This window comes from Notolepis coatsorum, assembly GCF_963971535.1.
Source record: "Notolepis coatsorum genome assembly, chromosome: 20".
Taxonomy (NCBI): domain Eukaryota; kingdom Metazoa; phylum Chordata; class Actinopteri; order Aulopiformes; family Paralepididae; genus Notolepis; species Notolepis coatsorum.
In genome coordinates, this window is record NC_140184.1 from 75,329,492 (window position 1) to 75,354,151 (window position 24,660).

Sequence of the window (24,660 nt, forward strand, 5' to 3'; positions counted from 1 at the left end):
GACACAGTGGTGGTGGGCCTGATCTCTGCCAACGACGAGAGGGCCTACCTGGAAGAGGTCAAGGTCCTGGCGGGATGGTGCCAGGAAAACAGCCTCTCCCTGAACGTCAGCAAAACAAAGGAGATGATTGTGGACTTCAGGAGGTCGGGGGTCAAGGACTACAGCCCCCTCAGCATCGACGGGGCACCGGTTGAGAGAGTCAACAGCTTTAAGTACCTCGGAGCCTACATATCCGAGGACTTGACATGGACCACACACATTGACAGTGTTGTGAAGAAGGCACGACAACGCCTCTACTTCCTCAGGCGCCTAAGGAAGTTCCAAGTCAGCCAGAAGATCCTTAAGAACTTCTACTCATGTACAATAGAGAGCATCTTGACCGGCAACATCACCTCCTGGTTTGGGAATAGCACTGCACAAGACCGAAGCAGACTACAAAGAGTGACACGTTCAGCCGAACGCACAATTGGAGGGGGGCTCCCCACCCTCCAGAACATTTACTACAAGCGTTGCAAGGGCAAGGCTAAGAGAATCATTAAAGACTCCAGTCACCCGAACAACTGCCTCTTTGAACTGCTGCGGTCAGGCAAGCGATACCGGAGTCTCAAGGCGAGCACAGAAAGACTCAGAAGAAGCTTCTATCCCCAGGCCATCAGGCTGCTAAACGAACAATGCATGAACACTACACAACAACAACCACCAAACGCACATAGCACACACATCCACACGCACACACTCACTTTAAACAAACACACTGTAGCACCCACTCCACACACTTTATAGCACACACCCACTTTAAACAAACACACTGTAGCACCCACTCCCCACACTTTATATTTATGGATGAAGGATTGCACTACAACTCGTACACCTTACTGTAAATTGTACCTAAAATTGTACCTCATCCCATTTCTGCTTTGCACTAGATAGTACTGTACATTAGTACACTGCATAGTATTGTGTATTGTATATTATATGGTAACTCAGAACATTGTACATATGTCTATACCGAACACTGTGACCTCATTTTTCTTCTTCTAAATTCATGCTATATTATGTTATTATGTTATTTGATACTATCTTGTCTAGCTCAGTCTCTGGAGCGTAACAGTAAGAAGCATTTTGTATGAAAGTATTCTGTACTTCTGTATGACAACTATTAAAGAACTTGAACTTGAACTTGAAGAAACGAAACAGTGCAGTGGGGGATTAATCAATAAATACATATATATATATAAAGTGAAGAGTGCAGGGATCCAGTACGGACTAGTGCAGTGCAGTCAGTGTCATTGTGCCAGTGTCACTTGGGGGCAGAGGGGGGGAGGGGGGGGGGGGGGGGGGGGGACCTGAGGCATTGATCAGCCTGGCGGCTGAAGGGAAGAAGCTCAGTCTGTGTCGAGCTTTCACAGCCTTTGGGATCCTCAGCCTTCTCCCAGAGGGGAGCAGGGTGAAGAGGCTGTGACCCTCTGCTAAAGCTCCACTCCTGCACTAAAGTCGGGGATTCAGTTGGACTCAGATCTGCTGCGTTCCCCCCTACCGCTGGTGACAGTGTGTACATCGATCTACTCTCATAAAGTAGGGAATCCACCCTGCTACACAAACATAACAAAACACACTGGTCAGACTACTGCTTGACCTTACTCCTAGAACCCACCTCGCCCCTGCCCACGTGACAACCTAGGATGGCTTAGAGTAGACGACAGAGTACAGCAACTTGCAATGGGCCTGTCTACAAGATACATACACGACCAAGGTATGTGTACATGTCAAAATACTTCCCAAAGGTCAGTGAATACCACGACCACAACACCATGGGAGCTCCACAAATCATGTTAAACCCAGATTCGGCTCAAACAGGGACTAAACACGTTTCGCAATTATGCCACACCAATGTGGAACGCCCTACCCAAAGATGTAAAGGAATGTGAATCACTACCCACTTTCAAAACCACTCTCAAAGAACACCTACGGGAGACTGCAATTCGAAACTGGCCCCTGTAAATGTCCTAACCCAACCCCCTCCAATGTACAGTAAAGTATCAAACATGGTTTTGTCAATATTCCAATGTACAGTTGTGCTTGTGCAGTTGTACAGTGTGTCCCCCCCACCCCCCCCACCCCACCTATAATGTACGGTTCTACGTCAAATATATACTCTCTTTTCTAGACTCTTTTTGTATCACAAACAGTAGGCCCTACTGTATTTGCAAATCTGGTATGTCATAAATGTATAGAAGTGTCTATCTGTATGTCACATGTCATGTTATGATGAATTGAAAATGGGGGACCCTGATGTAAACAAGATGAAAGTCTTTCTCTGGTCTGCATGCCCTTAACAATTGTATGTATTGAGCTGTACTGTATTGTACCCATTCTGCAATCTGTTAACAAAGTTTTCAATCAATCAATCTGGCAACACTGATGCGTTGCATTGTGGGGGATCCCGGTTTGAAATTTGAATTGAAGCGCGCGTTACAGACAGAGCCTGCACCACGCCGTGATCAACTGTTGCATCTTCTCCTCAGGTAATTGGAGATCATACTATTGGGTAATTGTGCAACACATATATTTTATTATTTATAAGTAATGCGTGCCGCTGATATAAATGAGTGCTGTTTAGTCTGTGTTTCAGTGAGTGTAGCGCAAGCTCACGTTAGCTACTAGGCTACATACACTGTAGCGCGAGCTCACGTTACTACTAGGCTACATACACTGCGTGCGAGCTCACGTTAGCTACTAGGCTACATACACTGTAGCGCGAGCTCACGTTACTACTAGGCTACATACACTGTAGCGCGAGCTCACGTTACTACTAGGCTACATACACTGCGCGCAAGCTCACGTTACTACTAGGCTACATACACTGCGCGCGAGCTCACGTTACTACTAGGCTACATACACTGTAGCGCGAGCTCACGTTACTACTAGGCTACATACACTGTAGCGCGAGCTCACGTTACTACTAGGCTACATACACTAGCGCGAGCTCACGTTACTACTAGGCTACATACACTGTAGCGCGAGCTCAAGTGCTACTAGGCTACATACACTGTAGCGCGAGCTCACGTGCTACTAGGCTACATACACTGCTACAGGCAGAGCCTCACATCGTCACCAACTGTTCTCATCTCAGGTAATTGTGCAACACATATATTTGATTATTTATAAGTAATGCATGCTGCTGATATAAATGCTGTTTAGTCTGTGTTTCAGTGACTAGTCTACTGTAATGTTATTTGCTCGATATTATGAAACTGGTGGGATCTGTAAACTACAGTAGCACTACTGCTAGCAGGCCTAGACTGCAGAATACTGACGTTAGCTAACCAATGCATATCACGCAGATCTTTCATGGTTTAATTTAATTGTAAAATATATAATTTCACAGCAAATACTGTTACAGTGCTGGATCTCAACAATGACATGAAAGCAGAAGACAGCTCAATAACAACTACCGGTATACTTCAAGTGGTCGTAAGTGATGTATAATTTTTTTTTATTGTGTGTGTGCCTGTATATATAATATATACTTTTTAATCTGGACATTTTCAAAGAGTCATCCTGTAATGCCTTCTCTCTCTCTCTCTCCCAAGACAGTCAAGATCTACCAAGTCTTCAAGATATTCAAGTGGTCATGCTTGTAAGTGATGTATAAAATGTTTTATTGTGTGTGACTGTGTATATATATACTTTTCAATCTGGGACTTTCATTTCAACAGCTGGAAAGAGTCATCCTGTAAATGCCTATACTGACTGTTGAATGTCCTTACTTTTAGCTATTCTGCAAAGAATTCTTACAAATCAAGAAGTGTTGATGGATGCTACAGTATATTGTATGTAGATGTGCATGACGTGGACTAAATTAGAGGTCCTAGATATGGAAGTTTGAAGATGGCGGTGTTTCAAGAGACTGGCTAGGCTACTGCATGCTGTAGAGTGGTGAGTTAACTTGTTCCATGTGCCGCAAGTATGTCAAAAAGAAAAACAGAAACCACGTTTGTCATTGTCATGTTAACAGTTACTTCACAGTACAAATACGTGAGTCCCCTGTTGTGGTTGTGAGTCACCTTTATTAGCTTAACTCCGTAGCACCGTATATTCTCTCCCCACCGTATGTATCTTTTTTTCTACCACCCCCTCCTAATGTACAGTCTCCTCCCCATCATAATGTATATATTCTCTGTTAGGATCTATGGGTAACATTGATTACTGTATATTTGCATATCATATATGTCACAAATGTAACATTACTATATACCTGTAGTATGTCCCTACTATGCCATAAATGTCATGATGTCAATGTTGTGTAATGTCATAAATGTAACTATGAATTGAAAATGGGGGACCCTGATGATGTAAACAAGACGAAAGTCTTTCTCTGCTCTGCATCCCCTTAACAATTGTGTGTATTGAGCCGTACTGTATTGTACCCATTCTGCAATCTGTTAAATATTGATTGATTGAACATTTTATTAACAGATTGCAGAATGGGTACAATACAGAACAGCTCAATACACACTTGTTAAGGGGATGCAGACCAGAGAAATACTTTCATCTTGTTTACATCAGGGTCCCCCATTTTCAATTCATCATAACATACACGACATACAGATAGACAGTACTGTCTGCTACATCTATACATTTATGACATACCAGATTTACAAATACAGTATTGTTTGTGATACAAAAATAGTCTAAAAAAGAGAGTATATATACATTTGACGAAGAAACTGTACATTGGAGGAGGTGGGGTGGGGGGACTGTACATTGGAGGTGGTTGGGTAGGAGGGGTGGGGGGGGGGACTGTACATTGGATTATCGACGAAACCTTACTTGGTCCCAAGAAGAGGGTCTTGTGTATTAAATAAAGTTTTTATTCATTCATTAACTCTGGATCTGGTAAATCCAGTAGCAATACACACAATTGTTAAGGGGATACAGACCAGAGAAAGATGTGTGTCTTGTTTACATCATCAGCGTCCCCCATTTTCAATTCATAGTGACATTTATGACATACACAACATACATGACATCATGACATTTATGTCATCATATGTATATATTTACTGTTAGGATCTCTGGGTAACAGTACTGTATATTTGCATATCGTATATGTGACAAATGTAACAGTACTATATTATTAGGAGACTATGTTAGGACTGTACTTAAAAGGAGAATTTCTTTTGCTTTAATCCCTGGAATCACTGGCCTTAGACTATCTACTAACGTATTCTCTATCTCTCTCTCTAGGTACATGGCCACTAATGGCTTCAGAAGGACAGTATGCTGGATGAGGAAGGTCTTGGCCATGCTGTGATGACTCCTAGAGGACAAGAACGGAGGTGCAGGACCTGGCTGTCAAATGGTTTGTAATGCTACAGTATATTGTATGTAGATGTGCATGACATGGACTAAATTAGAGGTCCTAGATATGCTAAATAATATTGAGAATCACTGGCCTTAGACTATCTACTAACGTATTCTCGCTCTCTCTCTAGGTTCATGACCACTAATGACTTCAGAGCTTCAGAAGGACAATATGCTGGATGAGGAAGGTCTTGGCCATGCTGCGATGGCTCCTAGAGGACAAGAACGGAGGTGCAGGACCTGGCTGTCAAATGGTTTGTAATGCTACAGTATAAATTATTGTATTACCCATCACACTCACCATCAATGACTCCACCATCACCCCCTCCCCCCTAGTCCGCAACCTCTGTGTCATCCTCGACCCCACCCTCTCATTTGACCCCCATGTCCGCTCCATTGTCAAAACTTCATATTTTTACCTCCGCAACATTACCAAAATCCGTCACTGCCTCTACCCCCTGCTGCTGAATCCCTCATACACGCCTTCATCTCATCCCTCCTGGACTACTGTAACTCCCTCCTCACTGGCATCACCTCCCGCTCCCTCCATAAACTGCAGATGGTCCAAAACTCAGCCGCCCGCCTCCTCACTAACACCCGGTCCCGCGAACACATCACTCCTGTCCTCCACTCCCTCCACTGGCTCCCGATCAAGGAACGCATTAACTTCAAAACACTACTCCTCACCTTCAAAGCCCTCCATAGCCTGGCCTCACCCTGGTCTCAAACTTTTTACACCAAGTACCACCTGAGAACGTAGCTGGCTCTCCAAGTACCACCATATGACCGACGTTAAAATACAGTATTCAGCTATGCACAGTTCACGCAGGAGGCAAATGTATTCCTAATACCATTATTTTGTTACAAAGACTTAATTTCCTGCATTCTGGTGCAGGAATGTTTTTTTTACCATTTAAATTCCAGTGTTTGTGATGGGCATCACAAAGTATTGTATATATAAAAAAAAAAAAAAAAACACATATTCAATACATTTTGAATTGTAACCCTTTAAATGCCAGTTTGTGTGATGGCATCACAAATTATTGTTAAAAATTATTATTATTGTTGTTGTGGTATGGAAGCAAATGAGTGACAGAAGTATTTGAATTTTATCAGACCGAATTTATAGCATTGAAAATAATTACTTTGAAAACGCGTATCTGAATTGAATTTATAGCATTGAAAATAATTACTTTGAAAACATGTATCTGAATTTTTTCAGACACCGAATTTATAGCATTGAAAATAATTACTTTGAAAACATGCATCTGTTTTTTTTTCAGACACCGAATTTATAGCATTGAAAATAATTACTTTGAAAATCATGTATCTGATTTTTTTTGCTCCAAATTTACCTTATGTGAAATAAAAATTCAGTGTTTAAAATTCAATGTAAAAAATTCGAATGCATAATAAAATTCAATGTAAAAAAATTCGATGCATAATTGCGGTGTATAAAATTCAATGTAAAAAATTCTATGCATAATTGCGGTGTATAAAATTCTATATAAAAAATTCGATGCATAATTGCGGTGTATAAAATTCGATGTAAAAAACCATCATCCGGGCTGCGTGAATCCTTTCAGCAACTGGCTTGTCCTTCCGCGTTCCCGTTTGGCGCTCTGATTGGCCAGGTCATGTGACATGAGCGCCAATCGTGGGACGGCAAGTTTTTGCCGTCCCACGCTCTCTGATTGGCCACTGACGCGTTTGCCCAATCCGTGACGAGCTGTGTCTTTGCCCATTTCCACGTCAAACAGCCTGCAAACTACCTGGCATTCTATCGCCATGCTCTAAGACAGTGGTTCCCAACCTTTTTCCCCCCAGGGACCCCCAAACATCTCTGATGAAATTCGCGGACCCCCTCCTAATAAGATACCATAAAATACTTTTTTTTTTTTCATTTTAATAACAAACTGCTTATACACAGGCATATGCATCACAATTAGACCCACTATGCTTCTTTAACTTGTGCCTTCAATCAACAAATCTCATCTTGCACCATATGCATTTCAAAATGTTTGGCCAATATTCAAATCCTGTATTCATCCTCTCAAATCAGTCCCTAATGGTGAACGGTTTGCATTTATGGAACAAATCAATGCAACAAATTAAACTAAATATGAGACAGGAAATTCCAATCAGTAGCAGAGAGAATCTGTCCTAGCTGGGTTTAATACCTTTTTTTTGTCATTTTAATAACAAACTGCTTATACACAGGCATATGCATCATAATTAGACCCACTATGCTTCTTTGACTTGTGCCTTCAATCAACAAATCTAATCTTGCACCATATGTATTTAAAAATGTTGGCCAATATTCAAATCCTGTATTCATCCTCTCAAATCAGGCCCTAATGGTGAACGGTTTGCATTTATGTTGAATGAAGTAAGAATCCACTGCAGTAAAAATATCCTCACCTCGAGTGGTGGTAGTAAGGTTGACTGACATGAGAATGTCCTGTTCAGATCCTCATTTTCAATATATTGCACATAAACGATGAGCACAGCCTCGTCTGCGACAGTTGTAGTTTCATCAAGTTGTATGGCAAATGGACCCTTTCTAAGCTTTTCTGACAGCTGCTGCTCGCAATCACTTGACATCTTATCAATTCGGTCTTTCACTACATTGTTCGAGAGTGGTACTGATTTTAGTTTATCCGCCACCTGTGGGCCGCACAGTTTCTAAACCATTTTGATGCAGGCTGGTTTGATGAGCTGCTCGCCAATATTGTGCGGTTTCTTTGCTTTTGCAATTAAAAGCGAACACTCAAAGGAGGCTTCGGTAGCCTTCTGTAAATCACTGCCACCCCTGTTCCACGCTACTCTAACATCAACAGGCTTGTTCGCCTTGAGAGACTGTTCTTTCCTCCGAAAAAAGTCTGGATCCTTCCCAACGGTTTCTGGGTGCTTAGACGCCTGATGTCTCTTCAGCTTGCTGGGCTTCAGGCTCGAGTTTGCCAACTTTTCTCCACAAATCACACACTCAGGTCGTTTGTCTGGTCCCTCAGTGAAGCCCATGGTGATGTAATTTTCGCGATTGCTGTAGGTCCTAACTTTTTTTGCAGATGAGCTGCCGTCATCTCCTTTTCGTTTGTCACACATTTTCGCCTCTGGCGGCTGACTGCAGACAAGCCGAGAAAGTTAACTAGCGTGCTAGGCTAGCTACAGAAAGTGATACAGTCAACTGATTCGCGTTTTAGCGGCTACCCGGTAGCCTACTGTTAACGTTCAAAAATCATGTCTAGATGTTTATTTATTTATCTTTATTTTTTATTGTAGTGGAGAGACTATTCATGCTTCTGATGATAAAAAAATAAAAATAAAAATAAAAATAAAAAAATACCTCAAATCATCTGTGGTCTGGCGGACCCCCTGCGCCCCCTGGCGGACCCCCAGGGGTCCGCGGACCCCAGGTTGGGAATCACTGCTCTAAGACAAACTCTAACCTTAACCAACTTCGAAAGAGTGCCTAAGCTTAACCGTCGAAAGAACTTGCCGTCACGCACTAAGACAAACTCTAACCTTAACCAACTTCGAAGAGTGCCTAAGCTTAACCAGTGTAAAAACAGGCGTCGGCCAATCAGAGAGCGTCTCCGAGAAATGCGGCTTGGTTTGGTATTCACGCATCCGGGCTACCCAGACAGGATAAGCAATCGAGCCTGGATGCAATCGAACTGACTTCTGGCCTATCACTGCACGGCTTTGTCAGTCATGTGATCACACCAACCCGGGAGAAAGATGGCGGTATATACCTACGGTGGGGAGAGAAATATACATACGGTGGGGAGAGAATATATACATACGGTGGGGAGGAGACTGTACATTAGGAGGGGGTGGGAGAGAAATATACATACGGTGGGGAGAGAATATATACATACGGTGGGGAGGAGACTACATTAGGAGGGGGTGGGTGGGAGAGAAATATACATATGGTGGGGAGAGAATATATACATACGGTGGGGAGGATACTGTACATTAGGAGGGGGTGGGTGGGAGAGAAATATACATACGGTGGGGAGAGAATATATACATATGATGGGGAGAGAATATATACATACGGTGGGGAGGAGACTGTACATTAGGAGGGGGTGGGTGGGAGAGAAATATACATACGGTGGGGAGAGAATATATACATATGATGGGGAGAGAATGTATACATACGGTGGGGAGGAGACTGTACATTAGGAGGGGGTGGGTGGGAGAGAAATATACATATAATAGACAGTCTCCTCCCCACCATATGTATATATTCTCTCCCCACCATATGTATATTTCTCTCCCACCCCCTCCTAATGTACAGTCTTCTCCCCACCGTATATGTATATATTCTCTCCCACCCCCTCCCAATAGTTACATAAGCATTGTTGTAACTAGTGTTAACAAATACTTTATTATAGTTCAATTGTGTTAAACTTGGGACACAGCCATGGCTCTATATTTTATTTCGTTTTGTATGTGAGGTATTTTAGCTTGCAGTTGTTGTGTTGCATTGTGGGTCTTCAGCACAAAGTAATCCCTTGCTGAGGGTAAGATGGTTTTCTGTCTGCTCAGACTCAGAATACTTAATTAACATGATCTGTGCTTCATAAAAAAACAGATATTATTTATCTGGTTTTGGTTATTTTGCACAGTAAATACTTATTCAGGCCTACCTGCAATTCAGAATTTAATCCAGCAGGGCGGCAGTGATGTTCATTCTGCCTTTTGTTATATATAAAAAAGTGGGGCTTTGAAAGACTGACATATTTGAACTTCTAGCTCCTGCTACTCTAAACATATATATATATATAATATACACAGTCTTGATAAATTGCATACAAGGTTTTTTGAATATTTTGATCGTCTTCTTTTTAGAATTCGCTGGCAATCATCGCCGCTATCAAGGTGAGTTAACTAACACATTCTCAAATCATGTTTTGTTTTTACCACCAGACATGCGCTAGGTATATGGAGCTAGGTACACTTGCTACTGTAGGTTATATGGTGCTCATTGATAACTACTTTTATGGTGCTTATTTTTTCCTTATTTTGTTAATTATGTTGCTCTTTCTCTAGGAATGCCAATGTATAACTCCAGCCCCTATTACCACACTGCCATTGATTCAGCTCAGTAAGTATTATCTTTCAATTCAATATTGTCTGTCTCTCTCACCCCACTTCAAACTTCACACCTTTATCTGTGTTTTCATCTCTGTCTTTCTGTCTCTCTCACCTCGACCCCCTCCACTTCACACAACACCTACATTGCCAAAGCCTTTGTCATTTGATGACACAGCAGTGCTATGTCTGTCTCTCCCTCTATCTCCGTCTCCCTCTCTCACTGGCATAACATTTTTATTGTCGTATTCAATATTTCAGAGATTCTTCACCAGAGGAACTTGAAGCCATTCCTGAATTACCACCAGAGACCAGCAGTTGCACGCAGGCAGAGACTGCCTGTAGCGTGAGTTGAATTTTATACACAAGTTCACTGGTGTTTATTCTTATATAAAACGTCTCTAAAGACGTATGTTTACCTTTGCATTGATTGGCGGATTTTTGACTGAAGACATTGGATCTTTCCTGCTCTCCCATCCAAGTCCCAGGTTGTAATGACGTAATCATGACACTTAGTTGATTTTGAGTAGACAATTACTCGTTGCATCTGGGCTCATAGTCATAGCCATATAGGAATGCCCGCTACACCAATAGCGGCCGAGGGAGGGAGAGTTAAGCGATTTCTTTGTCATTCAGACAGATTCTCCTATCTGCACCTATCTGACACGTATAGCCACTGATGGTGGAGAAGTGCTGTCCAATTAGCCATTTTGGGGAAATTCAGGCATAAAATAATATTCTGTTGTGTGTCACTGTCAAACAATCCAATATTTCAGAGATTCTTCGCCAGTTGCGGGAAGTATGTCACCACCTGAAGACGCAGACCACCACCTGAAGCCCATGTAGAATTGTGAGTTGAATTTTATACATGATAGATCAGTGGTTCTCAAACTTTTTACACCAAGTACCACCTGAGAATGTAGCTGGCTCTCCAAGTACCACCATATGACCGGTGTTAAAATACAGTCTATTTAGCTATGCACAGTTCACGCAGGAGGCAAATGTATTCCTAATACCATTATTTATTGTTAACTTTTGTCAGACACAGCCACAATGTACAAAGGGATAGCACTAGAACTAGCAAACGCTTCCACACAACTCATACAATGCAAGGGGCATTGAGAACATAATAACTAACATTCTCACATAGCAAGTGAGAAAATTAAGAACAACTGTATTTCAGCAAATGTACTTAATCTCTATCTCTCTCTCTCTCTCTCTCACACAGCAAGCAATTGTCCATCATTCTCTCTCTCTCTCTCACACACACACACGCACACGCACACACACACACACACACACACACACACACACACACACACACACACACACACACACACACACACACACACACACACACACACACACACACACACACACAATAATTTTGTTACAAAAACTTAATTTCCTGCATTCTGGTGCAGGACTTTTTGAAATTTTACCCTTTAAATGCCAGTTTGTGTGATGGCATCACAAATTATTGTTAAAATAAACACACAAAGTAAAATATGTTCAATAGGATAGGAGCCCCGCATTTAGTGATCTAGGAGGCAAGTATTTTGTAATAAGATCAGATAGATAGAGCAATCACAAAATAAAGAAATGAGGCTCATCGTGCTCGCAAGCCACTGTCTAAAGTCTAATTGTGTTCTCAGAGGGATGACACTGGTGATCTACACCTCTACCAGAGGCCAGCAGCCAGAGGGGGACCCTGCTGACCACAAGGCCATCTGAATCATCCTATGCTGAATTGACATGGATGGTATCTCCCTTAAGCTGATGTGAGTATAACTTCCATGTACAAACACAAACACACCCACTCTATCTATATCTCTCTTCTAGGACATGTCATCATCATCAAACCTTTATTTAATTCTTGGGAGAACAGTAGGGTTGTAAAAAAAAGTGTAAACATCTTCAAATCATTATTAACACATCCACGCTGTAAAGGGTTATTGCCCGCCATGCTTTGACCGCCAGATCTCGCGAGTAGGGTCGAGCTGCAGACTCGGAGCCTCGGTCCAGATTGGAACTTCCGCCCTGCCACAGGACTATTACTCCTGTGACAGGGCAATGCGCTGATTGGCGGAAAGTACGGAAGTATCTCGAAGTACGTCTGACGTATCTCGAATTACGTCTGACGTTTCTCTACGTTAGCGAACATTAAACGTTGTATTCATAAAATAATATAAATTCAGCAGCATGGTGAGGGCCGGGGGGAGGGGAGGTACAGGTAGTAGAAGACATAGAGGTACAGGTCACATAATTATAGTACAGTGGAGAAGTAAAAATAGAATAAAAAGGCAGTGGAAACAATATACAATATTATTAACTCTAATAATAACACGCCTCGCGGGCTCATTATAATACGAGAGCCGTGGGTCTGCATTGTATAGAGCGGATCCCCCGGCCGTATTCAAGCGCTGGAGCGCTTTGCGATGGATCAAACTGTATTAGTAGTAATAATAGTAGTTGGCTAGTTGCGCGCTTCTGGCCACCTCCCGCAGTGCGCGCATACACACATACTGTCTGTAGCCTATACAGTACGTGCAAAATTAGTTGTCAAGAGCCAATCGCACAGGTTGCCTCATCTCATCTGGCTCTGCAAATAGATCTAGAGTCTGAATATCATATATAGCCTGCTGATGATCTCTCTCTCTCTCTCTCTGAGAACGGAATGCAGTGCCCGCGACGAGGGTCTTGATTGATTGATTGATTGATTGATTGATTGATTGATTGATTGATTGATTGATTGATTGATTGATTGATTGAAAATTGTATTAACAGATCATGCTGGACCTACAAAAGGCCTTTGACACTGTCAATCACTCCATTCTTGATTGAACATTTTATTAACAGATTGCAGAATGGGTACAGTACAGTACAGCTCAATACACACAATTGTTAAGGGGATGCAGACCAGAGAAAGACTTTTGTCTTGTTTACATCAGGGTCCCCCATTTTCAATTCATCATAACATATGACATACACGACATACAGATAGACAGTACTGCTACATCTATACATTTATGACATACCAGATTTGCAAATACAGTATTGTTTGTGATACAAAAAGAGTCCAGAAAAGAGAGTATATACATTTGACGTAGAAACTGTACATTGGAGGAGGTTGGGTAGGTGGGGGGGGGGGGCTGTACATTGGAGGTGGTTGGGGGGGGGGGGGGGGTCGGGTAGGAGGGGTGGGTAAGTGAAGGACACTGTAAAACTGCAAGCAAAACTGTACATTGGAATATTGACAACCATACTTGGTCATTTACTGTACATTGGAGGGGGTTGGGTTACAACACAGGAGCAGAGTATAAACAACAGTACAGTACTGTTTCTCATTCCTGTACTGTTGTTTATACTCTGCTCCTGTGTTGTAACCCAACCCCCTCCAATGTACAGTAAATGACCAAGTATGGTTTTGTCAATATTCCAATGTACAGTTTTGCTTGTACAGTTGTACAGTGTCCCAAACCCACCCACCCCTCCTACCCGACCCCCCCCCAAGGCGAAAGTCTTTCTCTGGTCTGCATCCCCTTAACAATTGTGTGTATTGAGCTGTACTGTACTGTACCCATTCTGCAATCTGTTAATAAAATGTTCAATTAAGAATGGAGTGATTGACAGTGTCAAAGGCCTTTTGTAGGTCCAGCATGATCTGTTAATACAATTTTCAATCAATCAATCAATCAATCAATCAAGACCCGCGTTGCAGGCACTGCATTCCGTTCTCAGAATGGATTTGAGAGAGATCATCAGCAGGCTATATATGATCAGACTCTAGATCTATTTGCAGAGCCAGATGAGATGAGGCAACCTGTGCGATTGGCTCTTGACAACTAATTTTGCACGTACTGTATAGGCTACAGACAGTATGTGTGTATGCGCGCACTGCGGGAGGTGGCCAGAAGCTGCGAGGTCTGTCCGCCACATGGCAGGGTAACAAAATAGTTGTGTCCCCTGCTGTGGTTGTGAGTATAGTATACGTTTATTAGCTTAACTCCGTAGCAACATCACACAGGTGTATCTGTAGACAGTCTCCTCCCCACCGTATGTATCTTTTTTCCTACCACCCACCCCAGGGTTAGAAATTAACTTTTTTTTTCAAGGGCTTTTTTTGCCCCCCTTAATTTATTTTCGGGGGCTTTTTTTTGTATTTCGGGGGCACTGAATTTTTATGATAAACGGTAGGGGTGGGACGGTTCACAAAATGGACGGTTTGGTTCGTATCACGATTTTGGGGTCACGGTTTTCAGTTCGATATACGTAAATTTTTATTAAAAAAAAATGTAACACTCAAATCTAAACATGCTTCTCATTTATTAAAAATAAAATAAAAGGTTTACAGTGTTTACAGCCTTAAATAATGTTTGGCACACAAAAACCGAATATAGGCTACATTTGTCAAAGTATTAACTTAGTGCAAACAAACAATATGCTCAGCCAGCACTAGACTTTCCTTTCTTTAATATAAACACACAAAAACAATGTCAACCATGTTTAAATTCCCTGATTGTCAGTTCTTAATGGAAAGATTCGTTTTCTGCTTGAAATTATTATGTTTCTGTTAGTGCTGTCAGGCGATTAAAAAAATTAATCTAATTAATTACAGGATTTGTAATTAATTAATCTAATTAATCGCATTTTAATCGCATTACCATTTTATGCCTCATATTCTATATTCTATAATCATATTTCAAATTGCATGTGTCCGGATGGCAGAATTCAGTACTGTATCTACAAAACCTTCTGTTTAATCATCTTCCATCTATTAATTTGCTTAGATTTTTCAGGTCTGGTCAATTTGAGCATGATGTTATTCAGTCAAAGATAAAAAAAATGTATTGATATTCTCATTTGGTTCATTACAATTTACTCAAAATAAAATGTTCATTCAATCAATCACCGCGCAGATTGATTGATTGAATGAAAATGTTATTAACAGATTGCAGAATGGGTACAATACAGTACGGCTCAATACACACAATTGTTAAGGGAATGCAGACCAGAGAAAGACTTTCGTCTTGTTTACATCAGGGTCCCCCATTTTCAATTCATAATGAATTGTAAGTAAGGGTGCAACTTGCACTGTACAATCCATTCTTTGTGGATCTAGCCCACAGTATTTCTGACACTGGGAATACATTCCCTGAGATTCATAGATGTCCCTAGAATCAGATACCAAGAACATGCAAATGGACCATATTAAAAGAAAATCTGTAAATGTGTATTCTACATGCTTATGGAATGAATGAGATAAAAAAAAAAATTATTATTAAAAAAAAAAAAAAAATATGCCTATGTAATGTTAATGGCTATGTTTTTAAAGTCGTAATGAAGATTGATTTATATTGTGCGTGCCATTTTTACACAAACTGACTAGCACCTGGCTGCAGCTGGACCCTATTGGGCTGCAGTGCTGCTGCTGCCTGCAGCCAGTGCAGAACACCGGCTCCGCCAAATAAATTTTTTTATTTGCGCGTCATCTGAACCGTACGATACACAGACGCTCCATTACCGGATAAATATATATAATTAGTAAACTGTCGGGGGCATTAAGTGCCCCCCTTAACTGATTTTCGAGGGCATTTTGTCCATTTTCAAGAGCATTATGCCCCAAGCCCCTGTTAATTTCGAACCCTGACCCACCCCCTCCTAATGTACAGTCCCGGACTTTCCAGTGAATCATAGTGTCCTTTTTTTTCATTTTCCCAGATGCACCATGCACCAAGGATCCAGCTGATTACTGCCAATCTGGAGGATTGTTCCTTATCTGCTCTTCACTTGTGCCACTGATTCATTGACCTTTTGTGGTGTGGTATGTTTTGATTTTTACTTAGTAATACACTGTATAGTTGGGATTCTGAATTAAACAGTATAATGTTCACATATATTATGGAGCCCCCAGGGGTCGGGAGAATATTGTGGAAAACAATATAAAACTGAAATGGTAAAGCTAAAAAACTGTAGACCTGACCACAACCCCCTCGGTTCAACAGCACAATATGTTGCTTTCTCCGCTTTTAAAAGTTGAAATCATCTGATGACATTGAAGGGATAGTTCAGAATTGTGGACATAAAGTTTAATTTACTACTTGGCCATTATGTTATGTTCAATGGACTGCACTTATATAGCAATAGCGCTTTTATCCAAAGCGCGTATGGCCTCTCATTCACCTATTCACACACATTCACACACCAATGGTGGCAGCTGCCATGCATATTGATCCATAAATAGTGTTTAGATTGTACTTCTATAGGTTTTTAACTTTACATACTGTATTTAAACATTACATTTGAACAAACACTGCAAGCTAAAGTTTTAAATCATTTGAATCTGTTTTATACAGTACACTTGCTTCCAAAATAAAGCAGTTTTACAATCCTGAGCGTTTGTTAACACTTGAAGCTTTTTGTTTCTAACAATCTGTACAATAAAAGTGTCTGTCTGAATAACTTTTAGTGGTGCCAATTTATTGAAGGAGTTTGATTGTAACAATTTAGGAAAGATCTGTAAAATAACAGTGTTTCTCTGCTGAGTTTTTAGTGGCATAACTTTATTGAAGGGGTTTGATTGTAATAAGTTAGGAAAAACCGGCCAAATAACAGTGTTTCACTGTGTTTCATCGTAATAATGAAATAATGATTGATTGATTGATTGATTGATTGATTGATTGATTGATTGATTGATTGATTGATTGATTGATTGATTGAAAATTGTATTAACAGATCATGCTGGACCTACAAAAGGCCTTTGACACTGTCAATCACTCCATTCTTGATTGAACATTTTATTAACAGATTGCAGAATGGGTACAGTACAGTACAGCTCAATACACACAATTGTTAAGGGGATGCAGACCAGAGAAAGACTTTTGTCTTGTTTACATCAGGGTCCCCCATTTTCAATTCATCATAACATATGACATACACGACATACAGATAGACAGTACTGCTACATCTATACATTTATGACATACCAGATTTGCAAATACAGTATTGTTTGTGATACTGTATCACAAGTAATAATTATGGGAAAACCTGTGAAATAACAGTGTTTCACTGCTGAACTTTGAGTTCTGTCACTTAATTGAAGGAGTTTGATAGTAATAATTATGGGAAAACCTGTAAAATAACAGTGTTTCACTGCTGAACTTTAAGTTCTGTCACTTTATTGAAGGAGTTTGATCGTAATAATTGAGGAAACACCTGTGAAATAACAGTGTTTCACTGCTGAACTTTAAGTTCTGTCACTTAATTGAAGGAGTTTGATTGTAATAATTATGGAAAAACCTGTGAAATAACAGTGTTTCACTGCTGAACTTTGAGTTCTGTCACTTAATTGAAGGAGTTTGATTGTAATAATTATGGGAAAACATGTAAAATAACAGTGTTTCACTGCTGAACTTTAAGTTCTGTCACTTTATTGAAGGAGTTTGATCGTAATAATTTAGGAAAAACCTGTGAAATAACAGTGTTTCACTGCTGAACTTTGAGTTCTGTCACTTAATTGAAGGAGTTTGATTGTAATAATTATGGGAAAACATGTAAAATAACAGTGTTTCACTGCTGAACTTTAAGTTCTGTCACTTTATTGAAGGAGTTTGATCATAATCATTTAGGAAAAACCTGTGAAATAACAGTGTTTCACTGCTGAACTTTGAGTTCTGTCACTTAATTGAAGGAGTTTGATTGTAATAATTATGGGAAAACATGTAAAATAACAGTGTTTCACTGCTGAACTTTAAGTTCTGTCACTTTATTGAAGGAGTTTGATCGTAATCATTTAGGAAAAACCTGTGAAATAACAGTGTTTCACTGCTGAACTTTGAGTGCTGTCACTTAATTGAAGGAGTTTGATTGTATTAATTCTGGGAAAACATGTAAAATAACAGTGTTTCACTGCTGAACTTTAAGTTCTGTCACTTTATTGAAGGAGTTTGATCATAATAATTTAGGAAAAACCTGTGAAATAACAGTGTTTCACTGCTTAACTTTAAGTTCTGTCACTTTATTGAAGGAGTTTGATCGTAATAATTTAGGAAAGACCTGTGAAATAACAGTGTTTCACTGCTGAACTTACTTAATTGAAGGAGTTTCATCGTAAATGTAGGGAAAACCTGTGAAATAACAGTGTTTCACTGCTGAACTTTAAGTTCTGTCACTTTATTGAAGGTGTTTGATCATAATAATGTAGGAAAAAACCTGTAAAATAACAGTGTTTCACTGCTGAACCTAACCTGTCAATTAACAGTGGTTCTCTGTTCTCTGGTTCTCAAATAATAAACAGAATTATCTGTAAATGTATTGCTTTTCCACTTTATTTTAATTAGGGTATTTCAATGTAAATTCTACAGAAAATCTCTGGCGCCAAGCTGCCGGACTTCTACCGTTTTTTTACCGATTTTTTTCTTACAGTGTATTGCTGCTGTGTGAGACAGCAGTAAATGCCACTTGTTTTCACTGACAAGAGCTTTATTGAGATGCCTTTTGGAAACTGACAAACGATAACATAACTTCTTCATTTCAGTTGTGTGATTTGTAAAAACTATACCCCACTCCATGACGTGGTCTGTTTACATAGTAACATCATAATGGAACAAGGCAACCACAGTCTTAGAAATAAACACAGTTCAACAGATTACTCATATTATTGATAATGAGTTTATTGACAGGAGGAAGAGTGCTCTATGGGGTCAAGAAGAGGCCTGCACAAACACACTGTCTTCACTGAAGCCAAGTGACCATGTGGTCAGTGTGGTCACATAGGATAGAGCAGGAAGCCAGTGAACATGTTGTTGTTGTAACCGTTATCATAAAGCCTGCCACCTGGGCCCTATTCCCCGTACCTCGTTCAACTAAGTCGATCAAGATGTCATTATCCAGCTTCAGTTAACCCGATGTTTGAAGCCGGGATTTTCCTGTTCCTCGAAGGTGGATTCAGTCTCGTTAACTCAAGCCAGACTTGCGACCCAGGCTAAATGCGCGCGGCCGCTTCAGTTGAAAAGCCAGCACGTATCGATAGCAGAGAATCTGATTCTCTAGCGGCATTGATTGATTAATTGATTTAGAACTTTATTAACAATCGCCTCGCCGACAAGTTAAATGCGTTATCTATAGGCTAATTTCAAGTCCCTCATTACCTCAATCAATCAGATTATATTTCTTTAAACTTGCCTGCTGGATTGAATAATCAAATGAGATCTTGCTAGCGAAAATAATTAGTAAAACTGTTATACAGAATAACGATACGGCTCCCTTACCCATTGATTGATGTATGGTCGATCTTTTACTTATCTTCTCTGTGGTCTAACGGGTTGTTCTTTTGACTTTCACGCAGACGACCGGGGTTCGAGACCCAGTCGTCTCCTTCTTTTTGCAATATAGGAATAATTCAATTTGGTGCACGTTGAGAGCTATATAAAGAATGACATCCTCAATGCATGTATATTTATAATATTTTAACTTAAAACTATGCTACCTTTGCGTATAATCATTAATATTATATTCCAAAAATTTATATTGGAAAGACAGGGTTTCGAACCCCGGTCGCTGGGTTGCCAGGATTGAGCACTACGGCTGAGCCACTGTGCCAGATGGGATAAATTCATTGTTTATACATTAATGAACGAGAGACCCGTGTTTAGAATATTCTTTGTTTTGAATGAAGTTTTATCTCTTTATCCTCATTCATTAATGTGACGTCAACGGCTCATTCAATTTCTCAAATCCGTCAAACAGCGCATCTCATCAGACATCTTAATCCCAGTTACAATTAAAATAACCACATAATGTGTACATCGCACGAGCGAGCGCCACGGTATATATAACGTGCATTATTTAGGACAAAGTTAATTTAGTATCAGCATTTTGGGTCTATTTTACATTTCAAAAGCCCCCTCTGGAAGAATGGAGCACAAAAACGTAATTCAGAATGGTATAATGCAGATCGTAGACTGTGGGAATAATTTCAGGAAACGGGCTGTCACTTCTTTGCGGGGGCGTGGCGATGGTTCAGGCTAACTTGAACTTAAAGGGGTTATGCACTGCTATTCCTAGCACTATTTGGGCAACTTTACACACTTCCTGTGAGTCTATGTAACACATCTGTAATTTTTATTCCAAAAATAATCCTTGTTTTATATTTCTAATCTTGTACTCAAAACCAGCATTTTTCAGCCTCATGAAAGCAGGCTATTATTGGCTTGGCTCCACCCAGACTTTGAGTGACAGCCACCCACCAAATAGCTCCGCCCATCTCCCCGTCAGAGATTAGGTTTCAGGTTACATACAAATATGGTATGTCATAAATATAGAGATGTAGCAGTACTGTCTATCTATATATATATAATATGTTACCATGAATTGAAATTGGGGGACCCTGATGTAAACAAGACGAAAGTCTTTCTCTGGTCTCCATCATAGCAGTACTGAGCAGTACTGTAGCAATACAAATATGGTATGTCATAAATATAGAGATGTAGCAGTACTGTCTATCTATATATATGTTACCACTATTTGTAAAAGCCACAACCACGTTACCATATTTGTAATAATGTAAATCATTGTGTCGTTGTACATATTGTGTATACACCGTTAGAAGCTAACATAGCTTAGCTTGGTAGCTATTGTGCTAACAACATATCCCGACGTCCGGCTCGCTGGCCGGCATGCACGCCCGACACAAAATGGTTCTCTCCTCTCTGTACACCCCCGTCCCCACAGGTACCCTGCCGGGGAGCCCATGGACGCGACAACGGCGGCAGCCGTAGGGTGCTCGAGCCCGCCGTAACGCTAGTGGTACACAATAGCTATGAGCTAACTAACGCTACGGCCGCCGCTGTTGTCGCGTCCACAAGCTCCCCGGCAGGACACCCGCGAGAACGGGGGCACACAAGGAGGAGAGAACCACCCCAAATCGAGCACTCATGCCGGCCGACAAGCCGGACACCGCGGTTGTTGTTAGCACAATAGTAGCCCACTGTGATGCACCGAGTGGGCCACCATTGATCAACATGCAGCGATGTGTAGCTTGCATGATGCGTGTGCAGTGCTTTGCCACACAGGTCTGAGAAGAGGACCTGCACATGATAGCAACCGGGAGCGTCGCGGAGCATTCAGCCTGCTGGCTACCTAGATCCACTTCAACCAGCCGAGCGTCGGGAGCTCCAGCAGCTTGTCGATGTGCTAATAGCCTGGAGCCAGCTACCGTTAGCTTGCAGAGGCTCCAGCACACCGACAAGCTGTGTAGCCAGCTAACGTTAGCTTGCAGAGGCTCCAGCACACCGACAAGCTGTGTAGCCAGCTACCGTTAGCTTGCAGAGGCTATTAGCTCACCGACAAGCTGTGTAGCCAGCAGGCTGAATGCTCCGCGACGCTGGTTGAAGTGGATCTAGGTAGCCAGCAGGCTGAATGCTCAACGACGCTCCCGGTTGCTAACGCCGGCCCCGGCTGGTGCTAAGTAGCTAGCGATCGCTCCCGAGTCCCGAGAGCTAACGCCGGTCTGTCTGTCGAAGACCGAGGGAACCGCATCAGACTTCAGCTGATTAGTGATCTTCTGGACAAACCTTCCACCCTGCAGGTAGCAAGAATGGAGGCGGGCATTACTAAAACCACAGAGCCAATCACATCACCGTGCGCTATAAACAGCGCCCTGTGACGTGCACCAGGTCGTCAAATCAACATGACCTGATTTACTAGAGGCAAAGAGGGGATGGGCTGTAGCTGAGGAATTCGCCAATATAGTATTTAGGTACCAAAAACACATTGATACGAACTCCTATTACTATAATACAATGCTAGAGACTGAAAAATGACATTTATAATGCATAGCACCTTTAAACTCTGCTTTCGACCAGGCTCAAACTTTTGGATCTGTTGTCATGGTGATTTGGAAAATCCAGGTACGGGGAACCGGAAAGTCCGGCTAACTCAGTTATCCAGTTAAAGTTATCCGGCTAACTCAGTTATCCAGGTACGGGGAACGGGGCCCAGATGGTAAACTCATGTACACAATGTCCCCCTCCTCCAGCTCTAGGATGATGCCACTAGTTATGTGCTCCCAGCTTCCATTATTATTATTATTATTGTATTCACTCAGCCAAAAGATTCTCTCTTCATTTTTATACATCATGATTTCCATGAGCACCCCTGATCTATAGTCAGCTGCAGTAAATGTGAAGCTGTAGGCTCCTCTCACTGGGGCTGTGAAGACGCCTGTAAGACACGGTACACAGGGAATAAAAAACAACAACAATTGTGAAAATAAAAATGTGTGATTATTTGAAATGAGGACTGTGTAGACTCAACCGTGTACCAGCAGCTACCTGGAATAAACTATTTGGTGGTTGAGTCTACAGGGTCCTCATTTGAAATGATCCAAAATCTGAGTTCATATTGATTTGTGAAGAACTTTTCAAAAACAAAGTTAATATGTGTGCTATAAAGGGAAAACAATGGTTTATCTGAATGGACATTTTAAATGTTTTAATAAACATAAAAACATTACTAACTCTTCATGGTAGAATCATTTTTCTTTTGTTTTTTGTTTGAGTTTTCCTGAAAATAAACGTGTTTTCATGAGGTAGTTGCTGTATTGAAATAACATAATCACAGCCTACCTGTGGCTGGGTTGTAGGCCTTGCCGATGTTGGTGTGGACTTTGGTGTAGAGCAGGGTGGTTTCACCACTGAAGGGTCCTACTTGTCCAGAGTCAGTGAGACCAGCAGAGAAGGCCACCTTTGGTTGGTCTGTCAACACACAAGTGGATCAACATTTCTTAATTGACTAAATATAACTAGTGCTGTCAGGCGATTAAAAAAATTAATCTAATTAATTACAGGATTTGTAATTAATTAATCGAATTAATCGCATTTTAATCGCATAACCATTTTATGCCTGATATTCTATATTCTATAATCATATTTCAAATTGCATGTGTCCGGATGGCAGAATTCAGTACTGTATCTACAAAACCTTCTGTTTGATCATCTTCCATCTATTAATTTGCTTAGATTTTTCAGGTCTGGTCAATTTGAGCATGGTGTTATTCACAGTCAAAGATAACAAAAAAATATTGATATTCTCATTTGGTTCATTACAATTTACTCAAAATAAAATTTTCATTCAATCAATCACAGCGCAGATTGAGTGATTGAATGAAAATGTTATTAACAGATTGCAGAATGGGTACAATACAGTACGGCTCAATACACACAATTGTTAAGGGGATGCAGATCAGAGAAAGACTTTCGTCTTGTTTACATCAGGGTCCCCCATTTTCAATTCATAATGAATTGTAAGTAAGGGTGCAACTTGCACTGTGCAATTCATTCTTTGTGGATCTAGCCCACAGTATTTCTGACACTGGGAATACATTCCCTGAGATTCATAGATGTCCCTAGAATCAGATACCAAGAACATGCAAATGGACCATATTAAAAAACATCTGTAAATGTGTATTCTACATTCTTATGGAATGAATGAGATACAAAAAAAATATTATATAAAAAAAAAAAAAAAAAAAAAAAACTTTTTTTTTGTAATTAATTTTGAGTTAATTTTCATAACGCGATAATTTGCTGTGTAATTAATTAATCTAATTAACGCGATAAACTGACAGCCCTAAATATAACATATATAATATAACAATATAATAATATAACACCCCTTCCTTTCTTTTTGGATGATTGGATAACTCACCAGGAACTCCATGCATGTCCTCAAACTGCACCACCCAACCACATCTTTCTTTTTGTTGTACACTATCCAGTGCATGTGGGATGCATTTATGATTCAACACCAAGCCTAGCATCTTTGCTGCCCAATAATACTTTGTTATGTCAAGTTCCAACAACTTAGAAAGATTCTGTTCAGACTCCACCATATTTCACATAGAATGATCTACAGTAAGTCACCTGCGAGCTCTGTCTTCAGATCCTCCACTTGTTTCTCGCTGGCACTCAGTCTGACTCCCATGGTGGACAGCTGATCTGCCAGAGCTGAAATCATGACAACATGCACTTATTTACTGCATGAAGAAACACCTTGTTTTATGTTATGTGTTGTTCATTTAGTCAAATAATGACTTATGTCTTAATGTTTTGAGATTGAAGTGTTCTATAAATAAACATTTTCTATCACCTCAAATCCTGGACCACCAAAGGCCCTGAGAGCCCAAGGTGTGTG